We start from the raw sequence: 15,337 nt of genomic DNA, 5'->3' as shown, positions 1-15,337 counted from the left end.
TGTCCAGGGTCCCAGATGATTATAGCATGGCCCATGGGCCTCAGAGGGTTCACATGGCATGAAGCACATGATCCCATACAGCCCTTTCTCAATGCAGGGTAACCCATAGTGAATGACTGCTTTTCCCACTGAGTGGCCTGGGATTTGGGGGTCAATGATGGGGTCTGGATGTCAGGTAGTACTTTGTTCTTGTCCTTGCTTGTGGGCCAAGCGTCATGTCATCTGGGCTGTTCCCTGAGACAGCCTTGGGTGTGAAGGGGTTGAGGGGTCATTGCTTAAGGGCTACCTCCTTCTCTATGAGGCCCCACACCTGCTTCTGGACCTCTCCAACAATTTCTGTTCTTCATGCCTGTACCCCACTGCTTCTCCTAGACCTTTATCTACTGGAGATCTCTAACTTCTGATGCAAGATATGCTCCAGGATTATCTCTCACTCACAGAGAAAGCAGTGTGGGGGGACACCAGGGTCATGGCAGGACTGTAGAGAGAGGCAGAGGCCATTTAAGCCCTTGACAGCTCCCTGGCCTGGTCAAATATTCTGGATCCTGTAGACTGAGGAGAAGTGTCCTCCTCATTCTCAACAGTAGACAGCTCCTGAGGTGCGTTTCTTGTTGTCCTTCATTCCTTCCTGGCTTCTTCAGTTGGACCCCTACACAGAAAGGAACCAGAGAATTTTGTGTCATGTTAATTTAGTCAGTGCTCTTCTGGTTGGCGTTTTGTGCTTTTCTTCCTCAACCTGTTACTATTAACCTGTCTGTTTTTCACATGGAAGGTTGGCATTTTGTTCCTGCTTTTACTCTGTTTGACAATCTGTTTTTTACTTGGAGTGTTTAGACAATTTGTATTTAATGTCATTATTGACATGGTTGGATTTAAATCTGCCATCTTGCTATTTATTTCCTCTTTGTCCTATCTGTTCTTGGGTCCTTTTCCTTTCTTTCTCTCTCATTTTTTGGGTTAATTGAATATTTTTTTAAAATACTACTGCTCATAAAATCTCACTATATATTCAGATGGACAAACTTTTGTCCTTGTACAAGATTTATTTTTCCAAAAACCAAATGATTTGCCCAGATAAAGTGAATGACAAGTTTCCTGAAGATGGTAGTGAAGTTATTTATGAGGTCGCAGTCCTTCTGTAGGAAGCTCTTTTGGAGAAAACAGTATGCTGACTTAGGTCATCTCAACTCTCAGCCCATTGAGCTAAGTTTAATTTCTCCAGGGTAGGAGAATTGATAAAGTCTGGCATTGCTACACACACAAATAACACACAGCAGTGAAAATTTGATGATTTTTCATTTTATACTTATTTAAACTGTTTGTATTGTACATATTCACATATTTTTAAAAATTTTTTATATATTTATTTATTTTTTAAAGATATTATGTATTTATTTGACAGAGATCACAAGTAGGCAGAAAGGCAGGCAGACAGAGAGGAGGAAGAAGTCTCCCCGCTGAGCAGAGAGCTGGATGCCGGACTCCATCCCAGGACCCCGAGATCATGACCTGAGCTGAAGGCAGAGGCTTAACCCACTGAGCCACGCAGGCACCCCCACATATTTTTAACAAAATATTAGTGCAAATGCTAAACTTGAGTAATACTCAAAACATACTTTGCTACCCTCTATCCTTTTTAGTCAAGTATCAGCTGGCATTCAGTAACCTCTAACATGGGACATTTCAGATTGCCTCCACACTCCAGCCCTGGGTTTTATCTCTGCAAGATGAGGAGAAACTGTGTATATGACCGGTAAAGCTCCTTACAGAATTAAATGATTTTGTAAGTATATTTGAATCTGTCAAATACAGACTTCTTGGTTTCAATTGATTATGTTCTAATTACTTATTCGTGATCCTAAGACTTCAATTAGGTATGATCTTAAATAGGTTTGAGAGAATTTTCCGGTAGGTGATAGGAACAAAGATCAAGAAACACTTCTTCATTTTAGTGAGTGGGTGGAAATATGAACATGTTAACCTTTTCCTTCTTATAAAAAGTTTTTTCTGGATCTGAAGATTTTTCACACGTGTAATTTTTGATGTTCTTCACGGAAGATTTGCCTTAGTAAGGATTACAGCTTTCAGGATACTGGAAACTGGATTAACTCTCCTCTCTCCTTCAATGTAGGAATTAATTAGTCTTTGATTTCTCTCTATGTAGTTAACATTCACAGCTGACATAGGAATGATTTTTGCAAATATCTTTTTGGCAGACTGTGTTTTTCTGTGATTTTCTACCAGCATTTAACATCACGGAGATACTGTTACACCCATTAATCAAGGGCAGCCTGTGTGTTATGTGAAATCATGTAGACACAGCCGTGGGGACCTGGAAATAATTGTTAATGAACTTTGGTCGCTCTGCCAGAGCACACAGTCTCTGACATCCTGCCTCGCCCTCCTTTTCCTTCTCATTCTTCAACCTAAACCCCCAACCAGACACTATTAAGACTTCTCTCATTTTCCTGGCCCTCAGAATGCTCAGACTACAGCCACCAGGTCCAGACTGCTCATTTCTAAGATTTGAACGTGCTAGGTAAGGAAAGTCTAGGCAGGGCTATTGCATCTGACTGTAGCCTTAAGTCCCCAAAGACACAAGGCCTCCAGGAAACCCTCTTCAGATGCTAATATGCACACAAAGTGCCTTTGCCCCAGCTGGCCTTCACCTGCAGCCCTGACAGGCTAGAGCCTCCTGGTTTCCATAAAAATAGGAAGGGCACACATGGTAAATGGCAGAGATCTAGTACAAGCTATAAAAATTATTTAAAATTGGCTTCCAGTCAGTTAAAACTAATTGCTGTGAACACAAAGCCCAGCCAGGAGCCCCCTTTCTGTTTTCCCTTTTTTGTAATTAGCTTGAGACAGGGAAGCTTGAATCTGCTGCTAATGTCCATACCTAAAATTAAATGATGCCACTAAATTTAAGATGTCGCCATTGTTGTTAATATTCACATATGCTTGAAGCACGGGAGAAGTGTGTTACCTGGTAGTATGAAAAATATTAATGGTTCATTTTATAATTGTTCCTGCATTTCCTTGATTTTTACGGGAGCACTTTGTTTAAATGTAGCTTATTGTTGTTGTTTGCTAGTCCTACAGTGGGTTTTCTGTTGCTGCTTAGTTCATAAGCCATTCATTCTCTGTGTTATAAGACAGATTTGCAAATGAAAAGTTACTTAATTCACCCGCATCTTCCAGGACTTAGTAGGCTGACAACATTACAAGGCAAGATGACTCCTCCTTTTCTGCCCTTTTGTGTAATTAGTTTAGAGAATCCCTGTGTGATCCCTTTCCTGTGCATCCCTTTTCTTTTCGTGTGGTATGCTTCATAGGCTATCAGTGAGGAGAGCAGAGGGCTCCCGTTAGCAGATCTCAGAACTCTGTTCCTACTTCTCCCAAGTTTGTAACTAATTCATGAGACCCTTTGTTGAAAGACAATCTTAATTCAAAGCAGTAATTCCCCACTTTAAGTTTAAAAACCATCTTCGACATTAAAAAAAAAAAATATTCAAGATTTCATATGCCTCTGAGAACGGTCAGGGAAGATATTTATTAGGTTTACAGTGTGTATAGTACATATATGTAGGCATTCTGGCATTCTTCTCAAAACTCTCTGACCTTTTCAGGAGCCCTCTGTCTCTTCTTTCCGTTCAGGAACTAAGGAAACTCAGGGAGGCAGAAGGCTGGAGTTCTGTGTATATTCAGTCATTTGTGTTGTCCTTGACATTTCCTTTAACCTCCCCATGCTTATTTCTTCGCTGTAAATTAAGGGTGACTTATACCTGCCATATTTATTTATCTCAGTGTGAGGCAGGAGGGAGGGAAGGGAGACTCAGGAGCCAAGTTGACTAAAGTAAAGCCATTTTGGCTTTAGGGTGACCCTTAACCTAAAAGTCAGCAGGTCATAAAAGGAGTCACAAGATGTGACTCAGAAGACCATGAGACCCCACTCTAGCAGACAAGACCTTCTTAAAATTGCTCCCTGTGAGTAATTTCACAATCCTAAGACAATGGAAAAACTAACACCCCAATGTAAATGATAAACTCAAAGCTAAAGGGTGGGCCCCTTCTTATTTGGTTAACTAATTTAAAAAACTTATACCCTCCATTAGAGGCAGAGGAGAGACTATTCCTTTATCTGTGAAGTAGCTCCTTTCCTCCTTCTATTCTTAGTAAATCTGTGTCCCTCTCTATAATGGCTTGCTCTTAAGTCCTTTCTTGAGCAAAGCCAAGAACCTTCTTGGTGAGAAGCATGAGGTCCTCCCTCTTGGGATTTCGTCCATACTGCATCAATAGGTCATATAAAAGTTATACCTGGTGAGAATGGCCAAAAATTTGCTTTGAGAAGTACAAAGCCACTACAGGTATCTCCTGCTTTTCCAAAGATCATGTTACATATGGCATTTTCCTTTTATAAGAAAACCTGCATTAGTGCCCATTTCCAACAATCGTGAGAAATTCAAAGAGATGCAGCAAGCCAGTATAGAGGCAGTGAGCAACCTGAGCAGAGAGAGGGACACTGCCAGGCTCCTTGCCGGGGAACTGCACTGAGTGTGAAGCCACCCTAGCTTTGAGCTGTGTCTGTGACCATCTTTACTTTATCTCGATTTATTTTGCATCTTTTAGCTAGATGTGTCCTAAGGTATTAGAAAAGCCCAAAAGAGGTTATTTTTGAGTCTGGGAACACTAAAGGGAACACTAAATTTTTTTTTTTTTCATATAAATTAAGGGTAAGTTGCTTTAATGTATGCCATTTTGGCTTAGGAAGGTTTTCATAGGAATTCTCTAATTTTAGATAGTGGAGGACACATGTATTCAGGGAACTATTATTTACATAAGGCTACACATTATGTACTTTGACAAAGGATTAGGTACTATATATATATATATATATATATGAAATATATATAGGATAAGGTACTATATATGCATGTACACACACACAAACACATATATATAATGTGTATATTCTTTATATAGATATAAAGAATCTCAAAGCTTTCCTTAACTGGTTTTTTAGGAGTATATATAAATTTTTTCTCCTGATTTTCATTAGACCTCAGAAGAAAGAATTTAGACAAAAAGAACCACCTTTTTTTTTTTTCTTTTTTCAATTTTCCATAGTCAAAAACATGAATTCAAGCACATACTTCCTGCCAGGCATAGTGCTGGGTTCTCAGGATACAGAAACAGTTACTTTTAAATCAGTAGACTAGAACATTCCTACATGAAATATTTCCCCTTTGCCTCTCTTTCCCTCTATCTCTTTCCTTCTCTTTCCTTTTTGCCATTTCTCCCAGTTTTTCACCCCAGGGAACAGCTTAACATTTATTAAATTGTAAATATTAAAGTTGGATACTTATTGTTTTTAGATCCAGGTTTTATAAATTCCAGGAACAATAATGCTCTTGTTAATGTAGTTTAGGATTCAACTGTTAATTCTTTGGGGTTTTGTATCATCATGCACTACAAGGAGAAATACATTACTTTGCATGTTAAAATGAAATTGTTACCTTATTAACATCAGTTTCACTAAGTAAATAAATAGAAGAATAAATGGAAAAAATCTATATCTTCCAGTAGATTCAGCTATTATGACTGTCTCTTAAATATCACCTCAAATAATTTTGGCATTAATATCTACCTTACACCAAAATTTTTACCTATAAGCATTTTCTTTATGCTGCTTGTTTTAGCTATTAAGTATTAATTGAGTATACCATTATTAATGAGACCTAACTGTATGAAAAAATGAAGGATCCTATAAAGTTGTAGGCAGATTTTCTTGTTGGCTGGTTGGAAATTGGATGATATTTTACCATGAAATTCCAAAGTTCCTTTACTTCATTTAAAATTGAACTTAAATCCACTTCTTATGCCTCCAAGTACTAATAGCTCTTCAAAGGGCAGACTACAAAAGGAGGTTTTCTGGTTCTCTGCAATAATAAAGCTGCAAGTGGTTTGAGGGAGAATGGAATAATACTAGGTGAGTAGGTGTTGACTTAATAATGACACAGAAGAGTAAATTATACCATAAACAAGTGTTAAATACATGGAAAATATGGATAATGTTATTTGATAGGGCTGCATCAGGGTGCTTTGTGGCATACTTGTGCAAAGGATAAAACAACTTCATCAGATGTATGTTAAGTCGTAAAGACCACTTCTGCTTCCTATCCTCAAGTGGAATACTACTAAAGCCCCTGGACATTATTATGGTGTAAAGCCTGAAATGAAGATGCAATATTATCTGCCTTAACATTGGGCTGAAAAGATTAACAATGAGTTCCCCTGCTCTCACCAGATATATTCTCCACCCAGCAGGAAAGGCTCCCCACCCGACTCGTTCCCTATCAGCCAGCCCAGCTGCTCTCCACCTGGCCCTCAACCTAATGGATTTCACTTCCCTGCCAGCCTACAGAATTATTCAGACAAGTCAATCACATCCTCCCATGGGAGCCAGAGATCACCTATCTCTCTGGCTACTGCAAAACCTGCCTCCCACAACCTCAGCTGGTTTACTCTGTTCTCAAATGCATCTCTTCTGCGATCCTGTGATCCTCATCTAGAGATTTTAGTAGGCAAGGAATGCATGGTGGTGAGTTCCCTGGGTTTTCTTTCTGTCTCCTATGTCTTAGATTTAGAACTGAAGAGGATAGCAACTTGGAAATACAATTGTTGGGTGGTAAAAAAACAAACAAACAAACAAATAAAAAACCAAAAAACAACCAAAGCCTGATCTCTTTAGTCAACAGACCAAGAAAAGGGGCAGACTAGGCAAAAAAAAAGTTAGACAATAGCCATGGTAGTACAGCCAAACGTCACAGGAAATCTATGGCTCCCACCCTCACTCATAGCCAAAAATCTAAGTAGGAAACCTAGAGTTCCACTCTTACCAGGCTGCAATGAGGCACACCAGCTTCCTTGTCAGAGTGGTGTCAGATAAAGCTGATTAGGGAGGTGGACCTGTTATTTGAGTGATAAGAACCTTCACCCTCTTGTAATATTAGTGGAAACCATGTGGTGACCTTGACCGTCCACCCCTCTTCCCATAACAGTAACTAGGGAAACCTCCCCCTTCTAACAAGGGTGGTATCAAGAGACTCGGGACCCAGAACTCTAGTCTCCACCCAACAGTACAAGGTGCTTGTCCTACACTTATCCTAGTTATATTAATGGACACCAAGTCGGGAATCTGGTTCTGCCTCTATCTGGCATTAATACAGAAACACTCCTCCTTCCCTTCTGAAGTGATCTCAGTAAACCAGCTAAAACAGAAGGTTTACATAAGAACTAGAGTCTCAAAACATAATACCCCTGAAATCCAGGTTTCAATGAAAAATCATTATAAAAAAGAATCGGGAAAATTTCAACCAAAGAAAAATAAGTTAATAGATATCAACACTAATGTCAATACATAATTATAGAAATTGATACAGAAGAAACATTTCACAGAATTCAGCTTCTATTCATGATTACAAACTCTTATTAAACTAGGAACAAAAGGGAACCTCCTGAACCTGACAGAAAACATCTATCCCTAAAGTTAGTATTATAGCAAAGAGTGAAAAAGTGAATGTTTTCTTCCTGAAATCAGATCAAAAGGAAAGTCATCTGCTCTCATTTCTAAGTATAGAAATATTAAGGGTAAGTAATGGTGGGCCTGGGTGGCTCAGTGGGTTAAAGCCTCTACCTTCGGCTCAGGTCATGATCTCAGAGTCCTGGGATTGAGCCCCACATCGGGCTCTCTGCTCAGCGGGAACCCTGCTTTCCCCTCTCTCTGCCTGCCTCTCTGCCTACTTGTGATCTCTGTCTGTCAAATAAATAAATAAAATCTTATAGTTTCTAAGTAAAACTATCCTTAGACCTATTCTGTGTAGAAAATCCTATAAAAAGAACAGAAACAACTTCTAGAACTAGTAAGTGAGTTCAGTAAGGTTACAGGATACAAGATAAACATAAAAAATTAACTTCTGTATTGTAGCAATAAATGTATGGATACTAAAATTAAAAATATAAATCCATTTATAATTGTTTAAAAAGTTTGGGTAAATCAAACAAAACATACATACTCAAAACCACAAATTGCTGATGAAAAATATCAAAGAAGAGCTAAATAATTGGCATGATGTACAACATCCATAGATTAGAAAACTCAACAAAGGTTACAGTTCTCCCCAAATTGACACACAGGTTTAAAATAATTCCCTTTAAAGTCCCACAAGGTTTTGGGGGGTATAGAAACAAAATATTCTAAAATTTAAACCAAGTTATGGATAAAGCATCTGGATAAAAGGGACATGGAATCTCTTTATACTCTTTTCCCAACTGCATAGAAATATCTCCAAATTAAACATTTAAAATAATTATGCATATCTGGCTCCATCCTTTTATTTGACCTGTAATTTTTACATAAGCTACTACATGTTTCCACAGGATCTTTAAGACTGCAGAATGGTTTTCACTGTTATGCATTAAGTATTGCTACATATAGGATTTCTTGATGATTCCAGTTTGTAGAGGTCTTGGGTAAATTTTTTTAAAGGTAAATATTTTTAAGATTTTATTTATTTATTTATTTGAGAGAGAGGGAGCACAAGCAGGAGGAAAGGCAGAGGGGGAGAGAAGCAGGCTCCCCGCTGAGCAGAGAGTCCAATTTAGGACTTGATCCAGGACCCTGGGGCTCAGTCCCAGGTCCCTGGGATCATGACTTGAGCTGAAGGCAGACACTTGACCGACAGAGCCACCCATTTTTAAAATTCATGTTTTTTCTGGTTCCTTAAGGTCAGTGCTATCTTTCTCACAAGTGGTATGCTTTTGATGCATAAGACAGTGCTTTCTTGGGACACCCCATATTAGAAAAGCCAGCAAAGTTCTTATGGGCTAGACAACCTTTCACCTTCATGCCACCAGAATGAGTCTCAGTGGGAAGTAATGAAGGTTCATTTGAAACTATCATTTAACAGTAATAATACAAAGAAAGCTCAGAGGAATGGAACTTACAGCCCATTCGTCATACCAGTAAACCACATTCACATTTAAAAGGGACTTCCTGTTTTTGTCCATTAAGTGCCCACAAGAGGTTCTGGGAGCTTTTGATTTATTACCTCACATTTTCAGCCTTCCCTTTCTTTTAATATATATAGCAAGTTCAAATCCCAAATCAATATGCATAGTGCTGAATTTGAGACAAGTGGCAAAAATCAAAGAGAAAAATAGTCATGAGACACAATTTTATAATCTTCTACTGGATGACAGTCTTAATAAAAGGCTAGTGATAATAAGGCATAAGTTTTCCTCTTTTCCTTCTCTTCCACAGTTTAGCGCCAAGAGTTTCAGAGGCAGTCCCACAGGTAAGACCATATACATTTGGCACAGTGAGCCCCTAGGACGCAATTTCGTGCCTCTATGGTTTTGTTGACACTGCTTCCTTGACCTAGATTACAATTATCCTTTCTCACCTGGGTAATTTGAAGTTATCCTTATCTCAGTGAAATATCTCACACTGATTATTCACCTTTTCCTCTGGGAAGCCTTTCTTGACTGCTTGAGGAAAGGGAAGGTGTCTTTTCTCTTGGTACTCCAGCTTGCATATTTTAGAGCATTTTACCACACTGTGTGGAAATTATCTCCACTAGGCTATGCACTTTGAAATGAGGAGCTAGGGTTTATCCGTTTGTACCCCCGGTACTTTACAGAGTGTGTTCAGTAGATGTTGGTAGAATCAAGGCATGTAAAACATTTATATGGTATACTTACTAGAAAAGTGAAAATAGATCTCACAAGTAAATGAGTTTATTAGATTTTTAGTGCAGGGAATCCATTTTTTTTTTTTTTTTAATTCATTGGATAGCAGCAGATGTAGTTTACTGGAGGTTTTCCATGTCTAAGCTTCTTTCTAAATGAGTTACAATGGCTACAAGATTTTAAGTGCCATGAGGACAGGAAATCTGTTGCTTCTGCTTACAGAATTGGCCCTCAAACAATGTCTTTGCTCCCAACTTTGACAAAAAATTTGTTCAAGTAGATCAGTGAGTCAAAGAACATGCATATTGATTGTTTTTATATACACAGTTTAAATACCCTATAGAAATATTTTAAGAATTTATACATCTATCAGATGTCATTGCTCATATAAATAAATGCTTGTGTTGTAGTTTTAAAACAGTTATGGGTGAGAATCGTATTTTCAAATTTAAGTAATATGACTTGGAGGTTGTATGTGTCTTAGGGTGAGACACACCTGGATTTAAAACCAAATATCGGGGCGCCTGGGTGGCTCAGTTGTTTAAGCGACTGCCTTCGCCTCAGGTCGTGATCCTGGAGTCCTGGGATCAAGTCCCACATCAGACTCCCTGCTCAGCAGGGAGTCTGCTTCTCCCACTGATCTCTCTCCTCTCGTGCTTGCTCTCTCTCTCTCTCTCAAATAAATAAATAAAATTATTAAAAAAAAAAAAACCAAATATCGTGATTTTATCCTGTGTGACCTCAGGAATTTTATTTAGTATCTCTAACCCTCATCTCAAAAGAAGGATTAATAAGTAGTATCATCTTGTAGCAAGTTGGGGAGACATTCAGATAATATATTAATTGTAAGCTCAATGCCTGACACAATTGTTCAATAAATATGAGCTTTTAGTTTTAGAGGTATTAGTCTTTCATTACCAGTGAGATTGAACATTTGACTATGTCTGTTAAAAAAAAGTATGTTTGTTTTTGAGTATTATCTTTTCATTATCTTTATTAATCTACCTACTAGAGGTAAATTTCTCTTTATTACTGAGTTATTAAAGTTTACCATACATAAAAGATAACAAATTTTTGTGACACATATTTTGAGTATTTTTACCTAATTTGTCCTGTTATATTGATAGTTTATTTTACTTTTACACCCAGAAAGGTAATAGTCAGTTTTGCTTTGCAAACATTTTCAATTCTCTGCACTTTCCTGCCTCCTTTGAAGTTAAGCAGAGTCCCATAGCTTGCTTTGGCCAATAACATGTGGCCAGTAGTGATCATGGGAGCAACAGTGATTATGTCGTTAGGGGGCAAATGCTTCCACAGCCAGTGCCCAGTTTACCTTCCATGCTGATCCAAGCAGCATACATAGAGATGGAGACTGTCAGTCTGCATTCTCAAGGGACTAAAATGAGTAGTACTCTCCCTCCCTACGAAACACATAAACACGTTGAACTTTTGCTACCTTGAGCTACTGAGATAGGAGGCGGCTTATCACGACAGAACAATTCAGCCTATCCTTACCAATGCAAGGATTTTGTTTGTTTGTTTGGTGATTTCCCCTACTCAGTTTTGTTGAGATATAATTGACATACATCACTGTGTAAATTTAAGGTGTATAACATAATGGTTTGGCTGAATATATTGTAAAATGATAGTCATAATAAATTTAGTTAGTATCCATCATCTCATATAGGTACAATGAAAAGAGAAAAAGAAAAAAAAAAGTCCTTGCAGTGAGAATTCTTACAGTTTATTTTCTAAATAACTTGGTATCATACAGCAATGTTAACTATAGTCACCATGCTGTACGTTACATCCCCATACTTAATTATCTTGCAACTAGAATTTTGTAGCTTTTGACCACCTTTCTCCAGTTCCTCCTTCCACCACCTCCACCTCTGTTAATCACAAATCTGATCTCTTTTTCTTTGGCTTTGGTTTTCATTTTTTGTTTCTTTTCTGGATTCCACATGTAAATGAGATTTTAGAGTATTTGCATTCTCTCACTTACTTCGCTTAGCATAATGCCTTCAAGGTCTATTCATTTTGTTGCAAATGGCAGGATTTCCTCATTTTATATGGCTGAATAATATTCCATTGTGTGTGTGTGTGTATATGTGTGTGTGTGTGTGTATGTGTGTGTATGTAGTTGACACCAGAACAACGCAGGTTCAAACTATGCAGATCTGCTAAAATGTGGATTTTTATAGTACAGTACTGTAATTGATTTTCTCTTATAATTTTCTTAATATTTTCTTTAGCTTTATTGTAAGAATACAGTGTAGAATACGTAAACCATACAAAATATGTTAATTGTGTCCTTAGTAATGTTTCTGATCAACAGCAGGCTGTTAGTAGTTTGGAGAGAGTAAAGTTATACACAGATTTTCAACTACATGGAGGGTTGACACCCCTCATCTCTGTGTTATTCAAGAGTCAGTTGTTTATACTACAGCTTCTTTATCCATTCATCCATCATTGGACATTTAATTAAGTTGTTTGCATGTCTTAGAAATTATAAAGGATACTACTATGAACATGGGAGTGCAGATATTTTTTTAAATTAATATTTTTGTTTTCTTTGGATATATTCCCAGAGTTGGAATTGCTGGATCATATCATAATTCTATTTTAATCTTTGAGGTTTGTCTGTTACTGTTTACCATAGTGGTTGTACTGATTTACAACCCTACCAATAATACACATAAAGATTCTTTTTTCTACTTCTGTAAAAAGATTAGAATTTTGAAAAGTATTGCCTTTGGATTTATTGATGGCTTTTGGTAATACTGACATTTTAACAATACTCTTCTAACTCATGATCACAAGATGTCTTTCTTTTTATTTGAATCATCTTTATTTTTTTCTTTTTCTTTTTTTTTAATCAGCGCCTTATACTGTGCAGAGTAGAGAACTTTCATCTCCTTGGTTAAGTTTAATCCTAAGCTTTTAAAAATTTTATTCTGAAGTTTTTAGTTTTGATGCTATTATGAAATCACTTAGTATATAAGAACATTACTTATTTCTGTATGTTAATTTTATATCCTACAATTTTACAACTTTAATGAATTTGATTAGATCTAACAAGACAGTGGAATATTTAGGATTGGATCTAACAAGATTTTGGTGGAATCTTTAGGATTTTCTGTATAAAATCATGTCATCCACAAATAGAATTTTACTTCTTCCTTTTCAGTTCTGATGCCTTTTATATCTTCTCTTATTGTTCTGACAAGGATTTCCATTACTGTGTTGAAAAAGAGTAATGATAGGGCACCCATGTCTTATTCCTGATTTCAGAGAAAAACTTTCAACCTTTCAGTGTTGAGTATGTATAATTTTTGTGTGTTCATGAATGTTGCAGTTTTCCTCTTGTTACGTTTGTTTCATGCCGTTGTGGTTAAGAAGATACTTGGTATGATTTCAGGCTTGTGAATTTGCTAAGATTTGTTTTGTGGAATGATATATGGTTTATCCTAAAAAAAAAATGTTCCATGTGCTCTTGAGAAAAAAATATCTTCTCTGCTATTGTTGGATATAATGTTCTGTATTTATCTGTTCGTTTCATTTGGTCTATAGTGCTATCCAAATCCCCTGTTTCCTTATTGATTCTCTGTCTAGATGACCTGTCTTTGTTGAGTGGCAGGGAGTAAAGTCCCCAGCTACTATTGTATTGCTATTTATTTCTCCTTTTAGCTTTAGTTTTTGTTTTATGTATTTAGCTGTTCTAATGTTGGGTGCATAAATATTTAAAATTGTTATATCTTATTGATCTATTGACACTTTTATTTTTATGTAATGACCTTCTTTGTCTCTCTTCACTATTTTTAAAGTCTATTTTGTCTGATATAAGTAGAGCAATCCCTGTGTGTGTGTGTGTGAAAGGTTACTCTTTGCTTAAATTATCTTTTTCCATCCTGTAACTCTGATGTTTTCTTTAAGGCTAAAGTGAGTCTTTTCTGCAGGTAGCATATCTCTTTAAATATTGTTTTCTTTTTAAATATATTCAGATTTTTGTGTCTTCTGATTGGAGAATTTAATCCATTTACATTTAAAGTAATTATTAGTAATTAAGGACTTAATATTTCCATTTTGTTCATTGTTTTCTTGTTGTTTTATAGACCCATTATTCCTTTTTTCTTATTCCACTGTGTGTGTGTGTGTTGATGTTTTGTGGTATCAGTGTGTTTTAATTTGTTAATCATGCTCTTTTATGTAATTACTTTTGTGTAATTTCTTTTTTGTGTATGTGTGGTTACCATGAAGTTTATATAAAGTATTTTTAAAATTATTATTATTTATTTGACCAGGAGAGAGATCACAAGTAGGCAGAGAGGCAGGCAGAGAGAGAGGGGGAAGCAGGCTCCCTGCTGAGCAGAGAGCCTGATGCGGGGCTAGATCCCAGGACCCTGAGACCACGACCTGAGCCAAAGGCAGAGGCTTAACCCACTGAGCCACCCAGGTGCCCCTATAAAGTATTTTAAAATTAAAACAACTTATTCCAAAATAAAGAGGCAACCCACGGAATGGGAGAAGATATTTGCAAATGACAATACAGACAAAAGTTTAATATCCAGGATCTATAATGAACTCATCAAACTCAACACACACAAAACAGATAATCATATCAAAAGATGGGCAGAAGATATGAACAGACACTTCTCCAATCAAGACATACAAATAGCTATCAGACACAGGAAAAAATGTTCATCATCACTAGCCCTCAGGGAGATTCAAATTAAAACCACATTGAAATATCACCTTATACCAGTTAGAATGGCCAAAATTAACAAAACAGGAAACAACATGTGTTGGAGAGGATGTGGAGAAAGGGGAACCCTTTTCACTGTTGGTGGGAATGCAAGTTGATGCAGCCTCTTTGGAGAACAGTGTGGAGATTCCTCAAGAAATTAAAAATAGAACTTCCCTATGACCCTGCCATGGCACACCTGGGTATTTACCCCAAAAATACAGATGTCGTGAAAAGAAGGGCCATCTGTACCCCAATGTTTATAGCAGCAATGGCCACGGTCGCCAAACTATGGAAAGAACCAAGATGCCCTTCAACGGACGAATGGATAAGGAAGATGTGGTCCATATACACTATGGAGTATTATGCTTCCATCAGAAAGGATGAATACCCACCCAACTTTTGTATCAACATAGATGGGACTGGAGGAGATTATGCTGAGTGAAATAAGTCAAGCAGAGAGAGTCAATTATCGTATGGTTTCACTTATTTGTGGAGCATAACAAATAGCATGGTGGACATGGGGAGTTAGGAGAAGGGAGTTGGGGTAAATTGGAAGGGGAGGTGAATCATGAGAGACTATGGACTCTGAAAAACAACTGAGGGGTTTGAAGTGGCGGGGGCGGGAAGGTTGGGGTACCAGGTTTTGGGTATTATAGAGGGCACAGATTGCATGGAGCACTGGGTGTGGTAAAAAAATAATGAATACTGTTTTTCTGAAAATAAATAAATTTAATTAAAAAAATAACCTTGACTTCCTTTTTTTAATTTTTTTTTAATTTATTTTCAGCGTAACAGTATTCATTGTTTTTGTACCACACCCAGTGCTCCATGCAATCCGTG

The sequence above is a fragment of the Mustela erminea genome, chromosome 13, assembly GCF_009829155.1.
Source record: "Mustela erminea isolate mMusErm1 chromosome 13, mMusErm1.Pri, whole genome shotgun sequence".
Classification (NCBI taxonomy): Eukaryota; Metazoa; Chordata; class Mammalia; order Carnivora; family Mustelidae; genus Mustela; species Mustela erminea.
The sequence above is the reverse complement of the archived record's forward strand: the minus strand, read 5'-3'. Positions refer to the sequence as shown.